Source organism: Budorcas taxicolor, chromosome 5 (genome assembly GCF_023091745.1).
Source record: "Budorcas taxicolor isolate Tak-1 chromosome 5, Takin1.1, whole genome shotgun sequence".
Classification (NCBI taxonomy): domain Eukaryota; kingdom Metazoa; phylum Chordata; class Mammalia; order Artiodactyla; family Bovidae; genus Budorcas; species Budorcas taxicolor.
In genome coordinates, this window is record NC_068914.1 from 147,491,683 (window position 1) to 147,512,386 (window position 20,704).

Sequence of the window (20,704 nt, forward strand, 5' to 3'; positions counted from 1 at the left end):
CACTAAGTATAATATGGTCTAGGGCTAGCCATGTTGCTGCAAATGGCAATATTTCATTCTTTATGCGGCGGATTAATATTCTATTTTTTATATATATACCACATTGTCTTATGTCAATTGTCTGTTGATGGGCACTTAGTTTGTTTTCACGTCTTGGCTGTTGTAAACAGTGCTGCTTGCTGAGAGATTTTTTAAAAATTAATTAATGTAATTTGTGGCTGTGCCGGGTTTCGTTGCCGCGTGGGCTCTCCAGATGTGGCCAGCAGGGGCTAGTCTGCTGTGGTGCACGGGCTTCTCATTACGGTGACTTCTCTTGTTTCAGAACACAGGCTCTAGGGCACGGGGCTTCAGCAGTTGTGGCCCACGGGCTTAGTTGGCACGTGGCATGCGGAATCTTCCTGGAGCAGGGATTAGCTGGTGTCTCCTGCATTGGCAGGCGGATTCTTTATCACTGAGCCAGGAGAGAAGCCTGCTGAGAGATTTTTGATTACTGATTTAATTTGCTAACTAGTTACAGGTCTATTCAAACTTTCTGCTTGTGATGTAGTCTTCGCAGGTTTTGTGTCTTTAAGCATTCATGCATTTCATCTAGGTTATCCAGTTTTTTGGTGTACAGTTCGCAGTACTCTCTTATAATCCTTTTCATTTCTGTAGAATGAGTACTAATGTATATTTAATTTGATTTTATTATTTTTGGCCGCTCCTCACAGCTTGCAGGATCTTAGTTCCCCAGGCAGGGATTGAACTCGTGCCCCGTTGTAGGGGAAATGCAGAATGTTAACCGCTGGACCCCCAGGGAATTCCCTCATTTCTGATTTTAGAAATTTCTCTTCTCTCTTTTTCTCTTAGTTCGTCTAACTGAAAGTTTACTGATTTTGTTGATCTTTTCAAGGAACAAACTTTTGGTTTCAGTGATTTTCTCTGTAGTTTTCCTGTTCTCTCTTTTGTTTATCTTTGCCCTAATCTGTGTTATTTACTTCCTCTGCTAGCTTTGGGTTTAGCTTGTTCTTCTTTTTCTAGTCCCTTAAGTTGTAAAGTTAGGCTGTTGATTTGAAATCTTGCTTTTTTTAATGCAGGAAAATTTGCTATAAAATTTCCACTTAGTACCACAATCACTACATCCCCAAAGTTTTAGTATGTTGTGTTTTCATTTGCCTCTAAGTATTTTATAATTTCCTGTGTGGTTTCTTCTTTGATCCATTAGTTGTTTAAAATGTAAAAGTATAGTAAAAATATGTTGTTTAATTTCCACAATAGTGTGAATTTTACAGTCTTCATTTTGTTATTAATTTCTAACTTCATTCTATTGATCAGAGAAGATGCTTTTTATGATCAGTTCAGTTCAGTTCAGTCACTCAGTCGTGTCCGACTCTTTGCAATCCCATGAATTGCAGCACGCCAGGCCTCCCTGTCCATCACCAACTCCCGGAGTCCACCCAAACCCATGTCCATCAAGTCAGTGATGCCATCCAGCCATCTCATCCTCTGTCGTCCCCTTCTCCTGCCCCCAATCCCTCCCAGCGTCAGAGCCTTTTCCAATGAGTCAACTCTTCGCATGAGGTGGCCAAAGTACTGGAGTTTCAGCTTTAGCATCATTCCTTCCAAAAAACACCCAGGGCTGATCTCCTTCAGGATGGACTGGGTGGATCTCCTTGCTGTCCAAGATATCTATCTTTTAAAATCTACTGAGGGACTTCCATGGTGGTCCGGCGGTTAAGACTCTGAGCTTCCACTGCAAGGAGCGTGGGTTTGATCCCTGGTCAGGAAACTAAAATACTGCATTGCCATGTGATGCTACCAAAGAAAAGAAAAGAAACCAAAAGAACTCAAATATATGTGAAGCTTAGCATGAGTCTGATTTCCTTCATCACTTCTTGTTGGGATCAGTTAAGGTTTGACCGGAGAAGCAAAACCGCTGGGAGTAACATGGAATTAGGGACTGATGAAGGGTCTGTGATCACCATAGATCAGCCGGGAAGAAATGCCGGCTGTGATGTGGGGGAGGACTTGGAAGGACCAGGTGGAACCTGCATCTGTCCCTCACAGCTCCAGCCTGGACGATGTGGATTGTTTGCAGAAGCACTTGGCACCCTCCGCCGTGGAGAGGCACACACTCCTGGCCCAGGAGCTGGTGTAGCTGAAGGGGGAGGTCTGACAGGAGCAGGAGGCTGCGCGGGACTGGTTGTTGCTTCCTGGGCTGAAAAAGTGAACTGTCGGAGCAGCTGCGCTGGGTGGGGGCTGCCGCACCCTAGCACCCATGCTGACCCTCAGGGCAGTGGTTGCGGTTTCACTTCTGCCTTTCCACCTTTCAGACCCCACTCACACTTCTCTCATAGCCAGTCCTAATCTGGAACCACACAGAGAGGGAATTTCAAGAAACGTGGCTTCATCTTAGCTATGCTGGCAATGCCATTGTGTCGATCCCAAACCTTCCTGGAGTTAAAAGGATGCCTATCCACCAAGGGAACAGTGTTACTATCTCAAGTGGACAATGTATGAACAGGATCTGTGATGACTGTCTCAAGAAGACTTAAGTCATCTATTTGCCAGAGATTTGAAGCTAGGATGCCAGACCTGGGGCCAACGTACAACTAGGCGAGTCTTCTCAATTGGATACAATAAGTTCCCTGAAATATTTTAACCTCCATTTATAAATTTAATATTTTTGATTTTGTCTAAGTCCATAACCTTCCAATGGGTTTAGATTTGTACCTTGCCTTCTGGGTCCAAATTGCACCCTCGCTACAGTACATGGCAGCCCGGGACCCCACCCAAGCCTCAGCTAATTCTTGATAACTCTTTCCTTCAGCCTCAGTAAGTATTGGATGTTTTCCTTATCCGGTTGTTGTTCAGCCGCTCAGTTGTGTCTGACTCTTTGCAACCCCATGGACTGCATCAGGCCAGGCTTCCCTGTCCCTCACCGGAGTTTGCTCAAACTCATGTCCATTGAGCTGGTGATGCCATTCAACCATCTCACCCTCTGTCATTCCCTTCACCCCCTGCCTTCAAACTTTCCCAGCATCAGGGTCTTTTCCAGTGAGTCGGTTCTTCACATCAGATGGCCAAAGTATTGGAGCTTCAGCTTCAGCATCAGTCCTTCCAATGAATAGTCAGGGTTGGTTTCCTATAGGACTGACTGGTTTGATCTTGCTGTGCAAGGAACTCTCAGAGTCTTCTCCAGCACCATAGTTTGAAAGCATCAGCCTTTTAAAAATTCTGTCTGAGTAGGTCACAGCTCTCTAGAGATGATTTCATAACATCCCACCAGCATCTGCAGACCTCTGTGCACAGCTGTGAACACACCCTAAAGACAGAGCTCTGAATGACGACCCTGCAGGCCCAGGAGTAACCCGGGGAGTGGAGAGACAAGTGTGTGCTGCCTTCGCCTCTGATCAGGGTCTTCACAATTCAAGTTATGTGATCCAGGGAGACTCTGAGGAGGAACGTGGGGTCCAAGGTCACCTCTAGGGAAAGGACTGAAGCCAGCAGGAACATACACAAACTTTGTACAGAAAGGAGTGACTAAGCCTCCCCCGGGACACTGGGCGTGGGTAGAAGGGCTTTGTGGGCGGATTGGATAACCAGGAGCTTTGGCTCAGAGCTTGAGAAGCTTCTCTGAGCAAGAGGCAAGAGGTTCATGTCTGAGTGTTGGGTACCCCCTTGTGGCAGAATAATGTTTCTGTCTTGGGCGAGGGCGCTACTTAGAAACCCAATACCCCAATCATCTGGCTCCAAGGCCATCCCGCCCCCGCCCTCCCCAAAGCTTCGCCCTGTCTGCAGAGCAGGTTGGGTTTCAGCAAGACCCAGGGATTTGGAGGAGCCCCTCAGGGAGGGCTGCTGATGGGTGGCTGGACTCGGTTCCAAGGACTCCAGTCTGGGGCTATTGAGGCATTCGTCTTTGGTATGACCCCAGAGAGTACTGTTGAGTATTGTTATGGTTGTTCAGTCACTAAGTCGTGTTGGACTCTTTGTGACCCTGTGGACTGTAGCCCACCAGGCTCCTCTGTCCATAGGATTCTCCAGGCAAAAGTACTGGAGTGAGTTGCCTTGCCCTTCTCAAGGGGATCTTCCCAACCCAGGAATCAAACCTGGGTCTTCTGCAAGGCAGGCAGATTCTTTACTATCTGAGCCACCAGGGAAGAGCCTCTTATCTGAACTTAAAAGCCCCTGTATTTCCCAGTCTATTTTAGCCAGACTCTAGACCAGTGGTTCTTACTCAGCTTTTCTGGGTCAAGGGGCTCCTTTGAGAATCTGAAAAGGACCCTTGTCTCTCTTTGGAAAATGCACACAATATTGTGACTAGACTCAGTGAGTTACTGGGCTCTTTGGGGAACCAGGGAATAGTCTGTAAAAGCCCCTACTCTAGACCTTCTGCTTCTGTTAGCTTCTCAGAGGCTTGATGCCCTTGAATGACTTTACTGCCTTTTGGGGGAGACTGACAAAGTCTACTTAAGGACAATATCTTTGATGAGGGAGGAAGGATTCAGGGTAAAATGTTCTCTCGTGAGAGAAGGAACATTTGCTTCAAAGAGGCTAAAGAGCTGCCCTGTGTAGAGAAATGATCGTTCCTTTTGGGACAGTATCTGAGAAAGATCAATAATAGAAATAGTTAATGCGGCATAATGAGATAAAAGGTGATCTACTCTCTGGAAGGGCTTCATAAAGCAGTTCCTCTTAAACTCTATTTCAGATAGTCTGAAATGTCTCTGAAAGGTCTCAGCAGCAAGACGAAATACGTAGGAGATTTAAAAAAGCACAATAACTTGCTTCTAGAATAGAACTTGGGCAAAACTCACTGCTTCTAGAATAGAACTTAAACAAACTGACCCTCATCCCTTAGAGCTGCACCTTCAAAGGGATTTTATTTTGGTTGGATTCTATTCATTTGCTCACCAGCCATTTATATAATGCATGTTGAGAAGGGAATTTTAGAGTTGGTAAGAAATTCAGGCATCTCTCTCTCTCTCTCTTTTTTTTTGACCATGTCCCATGGCATGTGGAATCTTAGTTCCCCAACCAGGAATCAGACCCATGCTCCCTGCATTGAAAGCACAGCATCTTAACCACTGGACCACAAGGGAAGTCCAGCTGTCCCTTATTCTGATTCCTTTATTCTCAGACAAGCATCATGAGCACCAGAGAATTAAAAAGTCACTCATTCATTCATTCATTCCACATAAGGGGTCACTTCCTATGCGTTAGGAACTGGCCTTTGTGTGAAGAATAAAAGAGGAACAAACATTGAGAATAATCTAAAGGGGTAGAGAGGTATGTAGACAAGCAACCGTAATTCAGTGAAGACAATTGCTCTAATGGAGGCTACTTCAAAAAAAGAGGAAGCTTAAACCCCAAACCCAACAACATCTGCTAGAGGAAGATGATGTCACAGGGGAGGCAGTGGTTGAGCTGATACTTGGTGGAGGAGTAGGGGGTTGCTGGGCAGGCTAGCTGTGTTTGCTCCAGGCTTCGGGAATGGTGTGCAGGCTGATCCATGCAGCAGGCGGCCAGGCCAAGGGCTGAGTGGGGCCTGAAATCCAGCCTGCACTCCATGAGGAGTACACGGCATAAGGAGGTACTTTTCCCTAGTTTTCACAAAGGCAAGAATACTTGTGAAATACTTCACTGGTAGTATGAACTACCAGTCCTGAGATTGGGCATAGGTGGAGAAACATACAAAAGCAAGCGATGTTCTGAGAACTGTTAGTTCCGAGAACCATTATCTCAGAAGGACTAGGGTAAAAGCAGAGGGCAAAGTGATGAGTCTGATCAGGTGAGTGAAGCCAGGTCATGAAAAGCTTTCTCAGGTCACGAGGATAGTAATGGTGATGTTGGGAGTGGAACCTGGGTGTTTTCCTACCAGACCATTAATCTTCCTGCAACACCAGATGAACTGCCTCTAATTGGTTGCTGAACTCTGTGCTGGTGGCCAGCAAGGACACTGTGCGGAATACGTACAAGGCCTTGCCCTCGGGTTTACGATCAGGGAAAAGCACGAGACCAATGGACAAACAGTAAAATGTGGTAAGTGGCAAATAGAGGGAGCAAAGCAAAATCAGCACTCAGAAGTGGCTTGCCCAAGGCCTTGCCACAAGCCGGAAAAAAAAAAAAAAGAGAGAAAACTTGCAGTCTAGTGAAAAACCAGCTAACAAACCAACATTGTATGGTGTCTAGCGGTTTACGAAGCACGTGCTTTGTCACGTTTACTTTTCATTACACGCTGTTGTTTCCCCACTTTACAGATGTGGGAGCTCTGTGGGCACAGCCCCCAGCTCTTGCCCAACTGCTCCCTCTGTGTCTGCTCTTCACCCGGGGCTGCTGGGCCAAGGCCTCCTCTGCTTGGTTTCCAGCCATCAGCTCCCTCCCTCCATTCTCACTTCCCTTTCTGTACTCTTTAGATCCTACCCTATTTCTGTCTCTCTTGTCAATATTATAAAATCCTTTGCCCCTCTCTCTCTTTTTTTGGCTGGGTTGCACAGGCTACGAGATCTTAGTTCCCTGAAGAGGCATAGAACTCGAGCCCTCTTCTGTGGAATTGTGACGTTTTAGCCACTGGACCACCAGGGAAGTTCCACCCTTGCCTCTCTGACTTTTAATCACACCTTCGTAGGAACACCCTAATCCTGGATGAACAGAAGTATTTCCTCCTCCTCATGTGCCGTTAGATCTCTGAGCACCCTCAGGCAGTAGCACCCACATATCAGCATAGACCAGGAACTCAGTTTATGACCAACTGAGCCCCCAGCTCTGCCTGATGAGCCTGGTACGTCCTTCTGGTCAACCTGCTCTTTCCCTCCCTGCAATTCATGCTTCCTCTAGTCAGACTTCCAAGCACTCTTTCATTCACTTAACAGATGACTTGGCTTCCCTCTTTGCCCCAAATCCGAACACTCCCAAATTGACAGATACACCTGCATTTGCCCCCATCCTCACCCTCTTCCTCGCTTTACAACAGACCAAAGTCCCTCCTCCAGTCTAAGGCCAGTTCCTGCACATGCATTCTAAACCCCATTTCTTTCAGCTTGCTTAGGAGCCTCCTGCTTTTGATTATTCCTTCCATTCTGAGGCTTCAATCATTTCTTCTCTACTGGCTCCTTTCCCAGAACTTTAAAATACACTATACACTCAAGTTTCTCTTCATCTTAAAAAAAAAAATTCTTCCAGTTAATGTTGTTAAGATGTCAGTTCTTCCCAACCTGATCTGTAGAATCAACACAATTGCAATCACAATTTGGTGTATATTGACAAGTTATTTTGTGTATATTGAAAAACTGATTTAAAAATTTATATGAGGGACTTCCCGGGTGGTCCAGTGGTTAAGAATCCATCTTGCAATGCAGAAGATGAGGGTTTGATCCCTGGTCGGAGAACTAAAATGCTACATGCTTCAGGGCAGCTAAGCCCATGTGTCCCAACTACTATGCCCTACCACTACAATGAAAGGTCCTGCATGATGCAACTAAGACCATACACAGCCAAATAAATAAGTAAATAAAATAAATACATGCTTTTAAAAAATTTATATGAGAGGCAAAAAGACTCAGAATAGCCAACTCATTTCATAGAAGAACAAAGTCACAGAACTGATACTAAAGATACGTGTATCAACATTTTTTACTATTTACTGTATTACTACATTTTAGTATTGTATTTTATATTAAATTGTATAAATATGCTCCAGTTGTATAAATATTCTGTTTATATGGCTTTCACCTTTTCAACTACTAGAAAACAATGCCCATATCAACATCCTCCTGAATGTCTCTTTATGCCTGTGAACAAGAATTTCTCTACGCCTAGAAATAAAATGTGCATCACATGTAAGAAATGTGTCTTCTGTTTTGCAAACTACAGGCAGTTTGCTCTCCAAAATGATCTTATTTGTTTAAAGTCCCATTAACAATGCCTGAGAGCTCTATATGCTCCAAAATGAAAGTGTTAGTCACTTAGTCGTGTTTGACTCTTTGCGACCCAATGGACTGTAGCCTCCCAGGCTCCTCTGTCCATGGGATTCTCTAGGCAAGAATATTGGAGTGGGTTGCCATTCCTTTCTCCAGGGGATCTTCGACTCAGGGATTGAACCTGGGTCTCCCACATTGCAGGCAGATTCCTTATCGTCTGAGCCACCAGGGAACCAAATCCTTACCAGTTCTTGGTCTCATAAGATTTCTTAATTTTTGCTAGTTCTGATGTGTGAAATAGTATTTGTCATTTTAATGTGGATGTTCATGACTACTGATGAAGCTGAATGTTTTTTCAAAATATTTTTTGCATTCTTTATGAGTGATTGGCTGGTTTACACTTTGTCCACTTTTCTGTCTGATGGTCTGGTTCTCACTGATTTTTTTTTAACATGCCGGAGAGTAATTCTTTGTCAGTCGTATGAGTTGTTAATATCTTCTACTAGTCTGTCCTTTGTTTATAGTGTCTTTTAAAGCACGGAGGTTTACTTTTGTTGTTGCTGCTGCCCTGGGTCTTCTGCCTGGAGAATCCCAGGGATGGCGGAGCCTGGTGGGCTGCCATCTATGGAGTCGCACAGAGTCGGATACAACTGAAGCGACTTAGCAGCAGCAGCAGCAGCAGGGTCTTCACTGCTGTGTGGGCTTTCTGTAGTGTCAGTGCTAGGGTTCCTCATTTTGGCGGCTTCTCCTGGAGCGGAGCACAGGCTCTGGGCACGCGGTTTCAGTGGTTGCAGCATGTAGGCCTGTAGTCGTGGCTCTAAGGCGTCAGTTGTTGGGGCGCACGGGCTGAGTTGCTCCGAAGTCTGTGGAATCTTCCTGGACCAGGGGTCGAACCTGTGACCCCTGCATTGGCAGATGGATTCTTATCCACTGTATCACCAGGGAAGTCCAAGCTTTACGTCTTAATATAATCAAGTGTACTAATCCTTCACAATGTTCTAGCTCAGTAAATGACATTATTACTCATTCAGTGTTCAGGCCACAATTATGGGAGTCATCCTGTCTGCTCCATTCCCCCTTACTTCCCACATCCAACCTGTTAGCCAGTTCTATTTACTCTACTTCCCAAGTATCTCTAGAATCTATCTTTTTTTAATTTAAAATTTAAAAAAAAAGTATTTTTTGGCTGCATCACACAGCACGTGGTATCTTAGTTTCCAGACCAGTGACCAAACCTGTGCCCCCTGCAGCGGAAGCGCAGAGTCTTAACCTCCGGACCACTGGAGAAGCCTCAGAATCCATCTGCTTTTCATTCCCACTGCCATGAGCCTTGCGCAGGTGAGCATCCTCTCCTTCAGGTATGACAGCTGTGGGCTCCTCCTAACCCTTCCTCCCTTGCCACCACTAACCCCATTCTCCCCACTGCAGTCAGAAGCACTTAAGGTTACATTTCTGGTGGTGATCATTTGGAAATGTATAGAAATATCGAATCACTATGGTGTGCACCAGGAACTGACACCGTGTTGCAGGTCAGCTGTGCTTGAGAAACAGACAAACTCATAGAAAGAAAGAGATCAGATTTGTGATTACCAGAAGATGGGGAAATTGGACAAAAGTAACCAAAAGGTTCGAACTTCCAGTTAGAAGATAAATAAGTACTAAGGACGTAGTGTGGGTCTTCCCAGGTGGTGCTAGTGGTAAAGAACCTGCCTGCCAATGCAGGAGTGACGCAGGTTCAATCCCTGGGTCCAGAAGATCCCCTGGAGGAGGGCATGGCAACCCACCCCAGTATTCTTGCCTGGAGAATCCCATGGACAGAGGAGCCTGGTGGGCTATAGTCCATGGGGTCACACAGAGTCGGGCATGACTGATGTGACTTAGCACACAACGATGTAGTGTACAATGTGATATATATACAATTAACAGTGCCTAAGTTATATATGAAAATCATTAAGAAAGCAAATCCTCAAAGTTCTCATCACAAGGAAAACATTTTTTTTCTACATCTCTTATTTTGTATCTGAGATGACAGCTACTCATTAAAATTATTGGGGTGATCATTTCATGATGCATGTAGGTCACTTCACCATGTTGTGCACCTTAAATGTATACAGTGCTGCATGTCAATTATATCTCAATAAAACAAGGAAGAAATAAAGTTACACATGTGATCATTTCATTCTTCTGCTTAACACTCTAGTGTTGTGGTCCTTTTTGGCACTAGGGACCAATTTCATGGAGGACAATTTTTCCATGGATGCAGGGGAGATGTTTTTGGAATGATTCAAGCAAATTACATTTACTGTGCATTTAATTTCTATTATTATTACATCAGCTCCACCTCAGATCATCAGACATTAGATCCCAGAGGTTGAGGACCCCTGCTTTAGTGGACTTCTGATCCGAACTGAAAGTCTGGCAAGATTATTGCTCCCACCTGCAGGAGAAAATGCCTAGATGACCAGTCCAATGCGTGAAGCAGGGCGCTCAGAGCCAGTGCACTGGGACAGCCCAGAGCGAGGGGATGGGGAGGGAGGTGGGTGGGGGTTCGGGACGGGGACACACGAATACCAGTGACGGGTTCACGTCAATGTACGGCAGAAACCACCGCCAAGTGGTAAAGTAATTAGCCTCCAACTGAAATAAATAAATTAATTTTTGTAAAAAAGAGAAAATGTGACTCTTTTTGATCTCATCAGAGAATTGAGATCATAGAACAACCATTAACCTGGAATTTAGAAGGTGACAGACACTGACATGGAGAAACAATACTTGTGATGTGCTTACTTGAGAAAGAGGATTAGATGAGAATTTTTTGACAAATAAAAGCCTAGTATTGGCTATTGAGGAAGCATGGAGCCTCTGGGAGCTGAGACACAGAAGGGCTTGTATTCTCTTTCAGACTTTTCCTTCAGGAGCCCCACCAGTCACCCAAAAGAAGACAGTGGGAGTGGGGAAGGGTTCTGAGCAAGTCCCCCCACCCACCCTCTCTGGTGCTGTCACTGGTAAAGTTCTGCTTCTCTTAAACTAGACTTGATCTGCTAGAGAAAGGTTGTCAAAACCCATAGGCTGAAGGCACTGATGGAAGCCGTTGAAATGGGGGCGGGGGAGAGGTGGGAGAGCAGGGAAAGAAACTCTTCCCTTGAGGGAGGGCAGGAACACACGCTGGGCCCAGCGGTGCATCTGGAGAAGAGGGGGAACACCGGCCCCAAGGCCCAGGTTCGCAGTGCCAGCCTAAAGATCACAGCTCAGCGATAACATGAGGCAGCACAAATCCTCCCCCACATCCCATCACCACATAAACAGGCTCCAGCCAAGACAGCAGAGACTCACCTGGGAGAGCTGGCAAGAGACAGACTCTCTCTGGGGAGCAGCACAAAAGAAGGGGGCAAAGCCAAGTGGGGAGATGCAAACAAGGGTCTCGCTAAAGGAACAACTAGGAACTGTGGTCCTGGAGAAGACTCTTGAGAGTCCCTTGGACTGCAAGGAGATCCAACCAGTCCATCCTAAAGGAGATCAGTCCTGGGTGTCCATTGGAGGGACTGACGTTGAAGCTGAAACTCCAATACATTGGCCACCTGATGCGAAGTGCTGACTCATTTGAAAAGACCCTGCTGCTGGGGAAGAGTGAGGGCAAGAGGAGAAGGGGGCGACAGAGGATGAGCTGGTTGGATGGCACCACCGACTCAGTGGAGACTAATTTGAGCCAGTTTCAGGAGATAGTGAAGGACAAGGAAGCCTTGAGTGCTTTCGTCCATGGGGTCGCAAAGAGTGGGGCACAACTGAGTGGCTGAATAACAGCAACAACATGATGAGAACTCCATAAAAATTCCTAAATCACAGGGTTCAGAGAGTTCTGGGACGGTGAACACATCATGAGCTGGGAGGGTGGTGCTCCCCAGCCTCCACGGGAGCAGTAGCTCCTGTATTCTGGACACTTCCAGACCTTGTTCTGTGTACCTCTTTATCTGGCTGATCATTTTTCTCCTTTGTAACAAACCTATAATAGTAAACAAAATGCTTTCCCTGAGCTCTGTAAGCTGCTATAGTGAATTATCGAACCTGAGGAGAGGATCTTGGGAACCCCTGATCTGAGCCCCTTGGACAGAAGTGTGGGTAACCTGCTAACTCTTGAGTATTTAGTGTTAAAACTGAACTAAGTTGTATTAATAACACACCCAGTAGGTGTCTGCAGAGAACTGGAGGGTATCTTGCTGTGGAAAACCCACACATCTGGTGTCAGAAGTGTCGTGAATAGAAACAGATCCCATTAATTGCTGTCAGAGCAGTGGGATTTGCTAAAACAGCCCTGGTTCCTGGAAACTTGTGGTTTGGGAAAGAGAAAGCATGAAGGGTGAGAGATGAGGAACCTCTGATCCCTGACGGCTATCTAGTCACGCGTAGTCTGAAACTGCAGCTCTGCGGTGATGGTTACCAGTGGGATTTAGAAATGGTGGTGGACTGGATTTCTGAGAAGTCGGCTTATTGAGTACATAAGGAAATGCAAAATAATCAGAAGCATGCTAAGTACACAGTCCCACAGTTATTGTTAGTTGACATAGCGAAAGTGAAAATAAGAGAGAGTGATACGGACTTAATACTGGACCAAGCTCACACTGAGGTCAGTCTGAGCGTTGGCCACCAGCTTCAAAGCCGCTCTCAAAGGGAAGTTGTGCCAGGAAAACAGAAAGCACAACAAGGCCTCTACTTATCTCTAAATTGGTCAACATGGAGGGAGGACAAAATCAGGAAGCGACAGAAGCCAGGGAGTACAGGGAGAAGAATTGCCTCACTTTGTAGACTGGAACGTCGGCTTCCTGAAGAACGTTTAGGGAGATGGACTGTGAGCATGTTTAATTTGGGGGCTGTGTCTTTGCTTTTGATATTGCAGAGGCGGAAGAGCATGTTTGTGTTGATGCCAGGCCACTGTTGAACAATCACACATGGCTGGGTGAAAGCCGCTGTAAAGTGTATTTATCCTGAGAGGAGGGAGTACTCCACTCCCCCTATCAAAGCCAAGTGGAACGTTCCAGATGAAGTGGCTTATATGATTCATGTACAAGCCCCAAGGACTGGCTTTCCGATGACCCAGATACTCACCTGATGAACATGCTCATTATCCGGTTGTAGGAAATGCTATGATTAGAGGGTGTCTTTAGGACACACCCTGGTGCCTCAGCTAGTGAAGAATCCACCTGCAGTGTAGGAGACCAGTGTTTGATTCCCGGGTTGGGAAGTTCCCCTGGAGAAGGAAATAACTACCCACTCCAGTATGCTTGCCTGGAAAATCCCATGGATGGAGGAGCCTGGTGGGCTACAGTCCATAGTGTTGCAAAGAACTGGACACGACTGAGTGTTAGCACTTTCACATTTCACTTTAGTATGCATGCCTCATATAATTTTCCTGCTGCAAAACTGGACAACAATAGCAGAAGCCCTATCAAACTTGCTCTTTCAGCTTCCTTGTGATCCTTTAAAAAAAATTAAATTTATTTATTTACTTATTTTTGGCTGCACCGGGTCTTCCTTGCTAAGCCGGGGCTTTCTCTAATTGTAGTGAGCCGAGGCTACTCTCTAGCTGTGGTGTGTTGGCTTGTCATTGCTGTGGCTTCTCATGTTGCAGAGCATGGGCCCTAGGTGCATGGGCCCAGTAGTTGTGATACACAGGCTTACTTGCCGCGCGGCATGTGGGATCCTCCTAAACCAGGGATAAAACCCGTGTTCCCTGCATTGGCAGGGGGATTCCCAACCACTGGACCACCAGGGAAGTCCCCTTGTGTGATTCTTACTGATACTGAGAACATTAAAGTAATTAACAAGAAAAAGGGGTGAGACGGAGGGGAGCACCCTGGGCTGTGCCAGCAGAGTAGAAGTCTTTAGATGGCTATGAGAAATCAGGGGAATGATGGTGGACTTTTGATGGTGTTGAAACATAGCTGTTGATAAACGCTACTGAAGTTTATCTGATGGACCAATTGGATCCTCTGCTGGTCCATCAACATTAAAAGGTCCCAAATTAATTTATTCCATTTACTCCATTTTGTAGGGGTTTTGCAAATCAGAAGGCAAAAATTATGATGAAAATTGTGCAGGGCAGTGTTTAGCTTAATCCAGGTAAAGACTGATGGATAGGCCAGCATCTTCTTGGTCCCACTTCACACCTGGGGACTCAAGGCCATATGCATATGAGTGGATAAACAGCTGGGGTGTCTCGGGGAGACGTTTCTGGGACTCCTTGACAGGAGAGCTCAATACAGTGATTTCCATTGACAGATGAATGGATCAAGAAGAAATGGTACATGTATACAATGGAGTATTACTCAGCCATAAAAAAGAATGAATTTGAGACAGTTCTAGTGAGGTGAATGAACCCAGAGTCTGTTATATAGAGTGAAGTAAATCAGAAAGAGGAAAACAAATATAGTATATTAACACATATATATGGAATCTAGGATAATGTCTTTGTAAACATTTCTGTGTAAAGTTTATTTATTTAAATTTATTTTTAACTGAAGGATAATTGCTTTACAGTATTGTATTGGTTTCTGCTGTACATCAACAAAAATGAGTCATAGATGAACGTATGTCTCCTCCCTCTTGAACCTCGCTCCCACCGCTCACCCCATCCCACCACTCTAGGTTGTCACAGAGCTCCAGTCTGAGTTCCCTGAGGCATACGACAAATTCCCACGGGCTCTCTATTTACATATGGTAGTGTATATGTTCCTAGGCTAGTCTCTCCATTCGTCCCACACTCTCCTTCCCCACCCACAGGATAATGTCTTTTAATAAACCAATACATTTACGTAGTACAAACAAATAACGACACTATTTTTGCCAGGGTAGGGGGAGATGAAAGAAAGAAACTCCAAATTTAGTTCAACGTTTGTCTTTATATAGGTCGGTACTCAGCAGAGACACTTGACGAACCAAGAGCTGACTTGCAGCTGCCAGTGCAAAAAATGAAAGTCCTCATTGCTAACGAGCGTTGCTAGGGAATGAAGGTGTGAGTGCTGGGGGCAGGCAGGGCTGCTCCAGGGTTATCACTCCAGGAACTGTGGGTTATGACTCCAGGCACTACCTGCGATACCGCCTAAGAGGAGTGCCTCTCCGAGGCAGGAACAGACGTCCTTTCTCTTCCTGAGACTGCTGCAGTTTTACCACCACCACCACCAAGAGTGGCCTGGCCAGGGCAAGAGCCAGTGTCTCAAAATTGTCATGGAGCTGGATCAGCAAACGGTAGCTTTTGCTCAGACGGAACTCTGGATATTTCTCACAAACTCTCAGCACTCACAGCCTAGATGTCTCCTTATCAAAGTGGCTTCTCCATGTGTTCTCACCCATATAAGCCCCCGAGGGGCCCCTCAGAAGTTGAGCTCTTTGGGCTTATCAAAGGCAATAGATGAGGTAGGGACATCCTGACCCAAGGCACTTCATTCTTACATCGAAACAATTTTCTGTTTTTTTTTTAAGTAATAAGGAAAAGTAAGACTTTATTTTTAAAACATTTTTATTGGAGTCTAGTGGCTTCACAATGTTTAATTTCTACTGGAGAGCAAAGGGAATCAGCTATACGTATACATTTATCCCCTCTTTTCTGACTTTCCGTCCCATTTAAGTCACCACAGAGCGTTGGGTCGAGCTCCCTGTGCAGGAGGTTCTCATTAGTTGTCTGTTTTATAGTCTTCCCTGGTGGCTCAGTGGTAAAGAAATTTCCCTGCTAATGCAGGAGACACAGGTTCGATTCCAGGGTTGGGAAGATCTTCTGGAGAAGGAAATGGCTATCCTCTCCAGTAGTCTTGCCTGGAGAATCCCATGGACAGAGGAGCCTGAAGGGTTAGAGTCCATGGGGTCGCCAAAGAGTTGGACATGACTTAGCGGCTAATCAACAGCAACAAATAGGATCAATAATGTATACATGTTAAATCCCAATCTCCCAACTCATTGCCCTCCCAAGCAACTTAATTTCTAAAACAACCTTTTAAAAAAAGTCTTTACCATGAACAAGTAGATTAAAACAGCTTCACTGACATCATAAATAAGCAGATCTGAAATCATATTAAACCAATACACAATAGGATTTCCATCTGAAATGGAACCTGGGGAATAGAAAACGGAGACACACATGTGTACTCAGGAGAAGGGAACTTAAAAAACGAGAGACTGATTTCCATCAAATGCCTGACTTATGGAGACAGACTTATCTCCTGACCAATGAGCGCCTAACCAAGGTTTTCTCCCCATTCTGAAGCCAATGAACATGTTGCTGGGACCCTGCCAATAAATCCAGCCCACTCCAAACCCTCAATCTGTAGCTTGCTGGAGATTGCATTTCCCAAATTGCGATTGTTTTACTGTTTCAGAATAAACTCAATTTCTGGTCATCAGAGCTTGCCTCAGTTTACCTGCTTTGTTCAGATCAACACTGACAAAGTCAAATGGCAACCTTCAAAACTGAGTGGGCAGTGCCCTGGAAGACTTCTGTTCCTACGATATGATGGTGAACTAGACCAGTGGTCAACTACCAAAGGGAGCTGCAGTGATTGGCCAGTATCTTTGAACTCCTATTTTTCAGGCTACATCTATTACCAAGGGTATCACTTGGGAAGCAGTTTCTGACAACTGCTTCCTGCTGGGCCTTCAGACCGGGTGGTGTATGGCTCCCAACAGAATTAGGGTTGTGCAACTATAAATCTTAATGATAAAATTCATAACAAGGCCCCCGATTATAACTGACAAGATACAATGGCAGCATGCATGCCCAATGTGCCATTCCCATTAGGTGCTATGCACTAATACACCCTTGTTTTGTGGATGGAAAGCTATTAAGCACAACAGGGAAAAACAATGAGTCCTGGGTGGAATTAAAAGAGGGGGACATCACGTGGGGGACTTGAGTTCCCGGAGACCGGCCCTGCCTTGAGACATGGGACACTGTGAGAGGCCCCCAGGGCACACTCAGACTAAAGTACATCCAGGTATGTGTGCTCAGTCATGTCCCATTCTTTGCGACCCCATGGAGTGTCACCCACCAGGCAAGAATACTGGAGTGGGTTGCCATTTCCTCCTCCAGAGGGTCTTCCCAACCCAGGGCTCAAACCCATCATCCCTTGCATCTCCTGCATTGGCAGACAGGTTCTTTACATTGAGCCACAGTCACCTAACCCCAGTGTGGGGGACTCAACGTTTTTGGATGCAAAACATATATCCTAACTGCACAGGGGTCATTAGTACCCAATGGCAACAACATGTACAGTGGACTGGCCCACAGGACAGGTAAAGGCCTTAGAGGACATAAGTGCTGGTCTAAGTATCTTGGGACAAATTGGAGTTTGCTTTAATGAAGAATGACATCCAGAAGAAAAGATTTATTAATTAGGCTAGGCAGAGTGAAGGGAGTTTTCAGGAGCAAAGCAAATGATGAGTCAGCTTGGAAAAACAATGAGGCTTTAGCAAAGTGGGTCAGGCAAAAACCAATAATGCTGGATAATGCTGGATAATGCTGGACCCAGCTGGGAAAGGGCCTGTACGCTGGCCCAACAGACTGTCTTGACCATTTTATTACAGATGGAGGTTGAAGTGGCCATGGGACAGTGGCCCTCTATCTTAGCTGTTGAAGCCCAAAGGGCTCATGTGTGGGAATCTTATGGCCCCACAAACTTATGGAAGTTCTTTAGGGGGTTATCTCAACCCAGATTAAACCAAGATAAAACATATCCTATGGTGGCTCAGATGGTAAAGAGTCTACCCGGGTAGAGAGCCCTGGGTTGGGAAGATCCCCTGGAGAAGGAAACGGCAACCCACTCTAGTATTCTTGCCTGGAGAATCCCATGGTCAAGAGGAGCCTATAGTTCATGGGGCTGCAAAGAATCAGACACAACTGAGCGACTAAGCATGCGTAGTATAGTTAGTATACTGCTGCTGCTGCTGCTGCTAAGTCGCTTCAGTCGTGTCTGACTCCGTGCGACCCCATAGACGGCAGCCCACCAGGCTCCCGCGTCCCTGAGATTCTCCAGGCAAGGACACTGGAGTGGGTTGCCATTTCCTTCTCCAGTGCAGGAAAGTGAGAAGTGAAAGTGAAGTCACTCAGTCGTGCTCGACCCTCAGCGACCCCATGGGCTGCAGCCTTCCAGGCTCCTCCGTCCATGGGATTTTCCAGACAAGAATACTGGAGTATAGCTATTCCATAAACCTAAAAAAATCTGTCCTATAAATGCTACATTCAGTGTAAATGCTCTGACAGATCTCACCAATTTGTTGTAAGGAGTCTGTGGCTAGAACTCCTATTCAATATCATACAAGATATCATACAAGATGGCCAGTGTAATCGTGAAAGTCGCTCAGTCATGTCCGACTCTTTGCGATCCCATGGAAATTCTCCAGGCAAGAATACTGAAGTGGGTAGCCTTTCCTTCTCCAGGGGATCTTCCAAACCCAGGGACTGAACCCAGGTCTCACACATTGCAGGCAGATTCTTTACCAGCTGAGCCACAAGGGAAGCCCCGCCAGTGTAATAAGTGAAGAAAACAAATAAAAGGCATACAGGTTAGAAACAAAGAAAGAAAACTGTTTTTTTTGAAGACAACATGACTGTTTATTAATCTACAAAAAGCTTCCTAGAACTAAGAAGTGAGTTTAACAGGGTTGCAAGATACAAGGCCAATATACAAAAGTCAATCATATTTCCATATTCAGTGACATACAGTTAACATTTGAAATTTTAAAAATACAATTTATAGTAACTTCCTCTCTCCATGAAGTACAGATCTTGCATACAAAACTTATGTGTAGGATCTGTATGCTGAAAACTGCAAACCACTGTTAAAAGAAATTAAAAAAGATGTAAATAAATGGAAAGATATGTTTATGGGTTGGAAAACTCAATATTGTGAAGACGTCAGTTCTCCCCAATTCGGATCATAGAGTCAATCATCTTCACTCAAAAATCACAGCAGGTTTTTTTTTTTAAAGAAATTGGCAAGTGGATTCTAAAATGTATGCGGAAAAGAAACTGAAAGGGACTAAAAAAAGAACAATAATTGGAGAAATTACATCACCCAATTTCAAGACTTAGGAAGCTACAGATATCAAGACTGTGATGTTAGCAAAAGGATAGACACAGGCCGATGGAGCCAGCAGAGTCCAGAAATAAAGTGGCACAAATATTATCAACTGACCTGACAAAGAAACAAAGATAATTCAATGGAGAAAGAACAGTCTTTTTAACAAATGGTGCTGGAATAATTAAACATTTATATGCAAAGACCAAATACTTCAACACATACGTCATACTTAAACACACACAAAAAGGCTCATAAGCATAAATTTAAAAAGTGAAACTGTGAAACATCTAGAAGAAGTGTTTCCCTTTTTATTTATTCAGTTCAGTTCAGTTGATCAGTCGTGTCCGACTCTTTGCGACCCCATGGACTGCAGCACACCAGGCTTCCATGTCCATCACCAACTCCTGGAGCTTGCTCAAACTCACGTCCATCGAGGCGGTGATGCCATCCAACCATCTCATCCTCTGTCGACCCCTTCTCCTCCTGTCCTCAATCTTTCCCAGCATCAGGGTCTTTTCCAATGAGTCAATTCTTCGCATCATGTGGCCAAAGTATTGGAATTTCAGCTTCAGCATCAGTCCTTCCAATGAATATTCAGGACTGATTTCCTTTAGGATTGACTGGTTGGATCTCCTTGCAGTCCAAGAGACTCTCAAGAGTCTTCTTCAACATCACCATTCAAAAGCATCAATTCTTCAGTGCTCAGCTTTCTTTATAATTCAAGTCTCACATTCATGCATGACTACTGGAAAAACTATACCTTTGACTAGATGGACCTTTGTTGGCAAAATAATGTGTCTGCTTTTTAATATGCTGTCTAGGTTGGTCATAGCTTTTCTTCCAAGGAGCAAGTGTCTTTTAATTTCATGGCTGCAGTCACCATCTGCAGTGATTTTGGAGACCAAAAAAATGAAGTCTCTCACTGTTTCCATTGTTTCCCCATCTATTTGCCATGAAGAGAAGGGACTGGATTTATTCGTTAAGTTTTATTTTAATTGAATAACTGCTTTACAATGTTGTGCTGGCTTCTGTCATACAACAATATGAATCAGTCATAAGTATATATATATATATATCCCCTCCCCCTTGAAACTTCCCTCCTCACTCCTGGCACCATTTCTTAAAAAAAAAGTTTCCTCCTTCTATTTTGTTGAAAAAAAAATCTATAGTTTTTGAAAAATCTAAATACCCTGAAACAACGATTAAGGAATCATGATGTCTGGCTCTAGCCTATGGCAAGAGCAGGAGGCTTTCATTCTCTGTCTAAAAATACAGCTCACATTATTTACTGCTCAAAAAAGGAAGTTGGATTTAATACTTTCAAGGTCAACCTTAAATAACCCATCCGCTGGGTTGGATCAGAAGACTCCTGGAGTGTGTGCCTTGGAGCTTCCCCACCTTGAAGGGCCCCAGCAACAGTCATAACATTAGACCCAGAGGGTGGCCTTTTATGGAAGGAGCCGTCAGCTGCAGCAGCTCTCCTCGAAATCTTTCCAGCTAAGACCGTTTCTACTGGGCAGCACAGTAGATAAATTCTGGGGCCCCAAACATTTACAAACAACAAGAGAGCCTGAGAAGATCTGGAGTTCTTTGGAGGAAGAAAAGAAAATACAAGCACATTCGGAGATGCTGTGGTTTGATACCAGACCACTGGAATAAAGCGAGTCACACGAATTTTAGGGGGTTTCTCGCTACATCTAAACGTTATATGTACAATGTACTGCAGCCTATTAAGTGTACAGT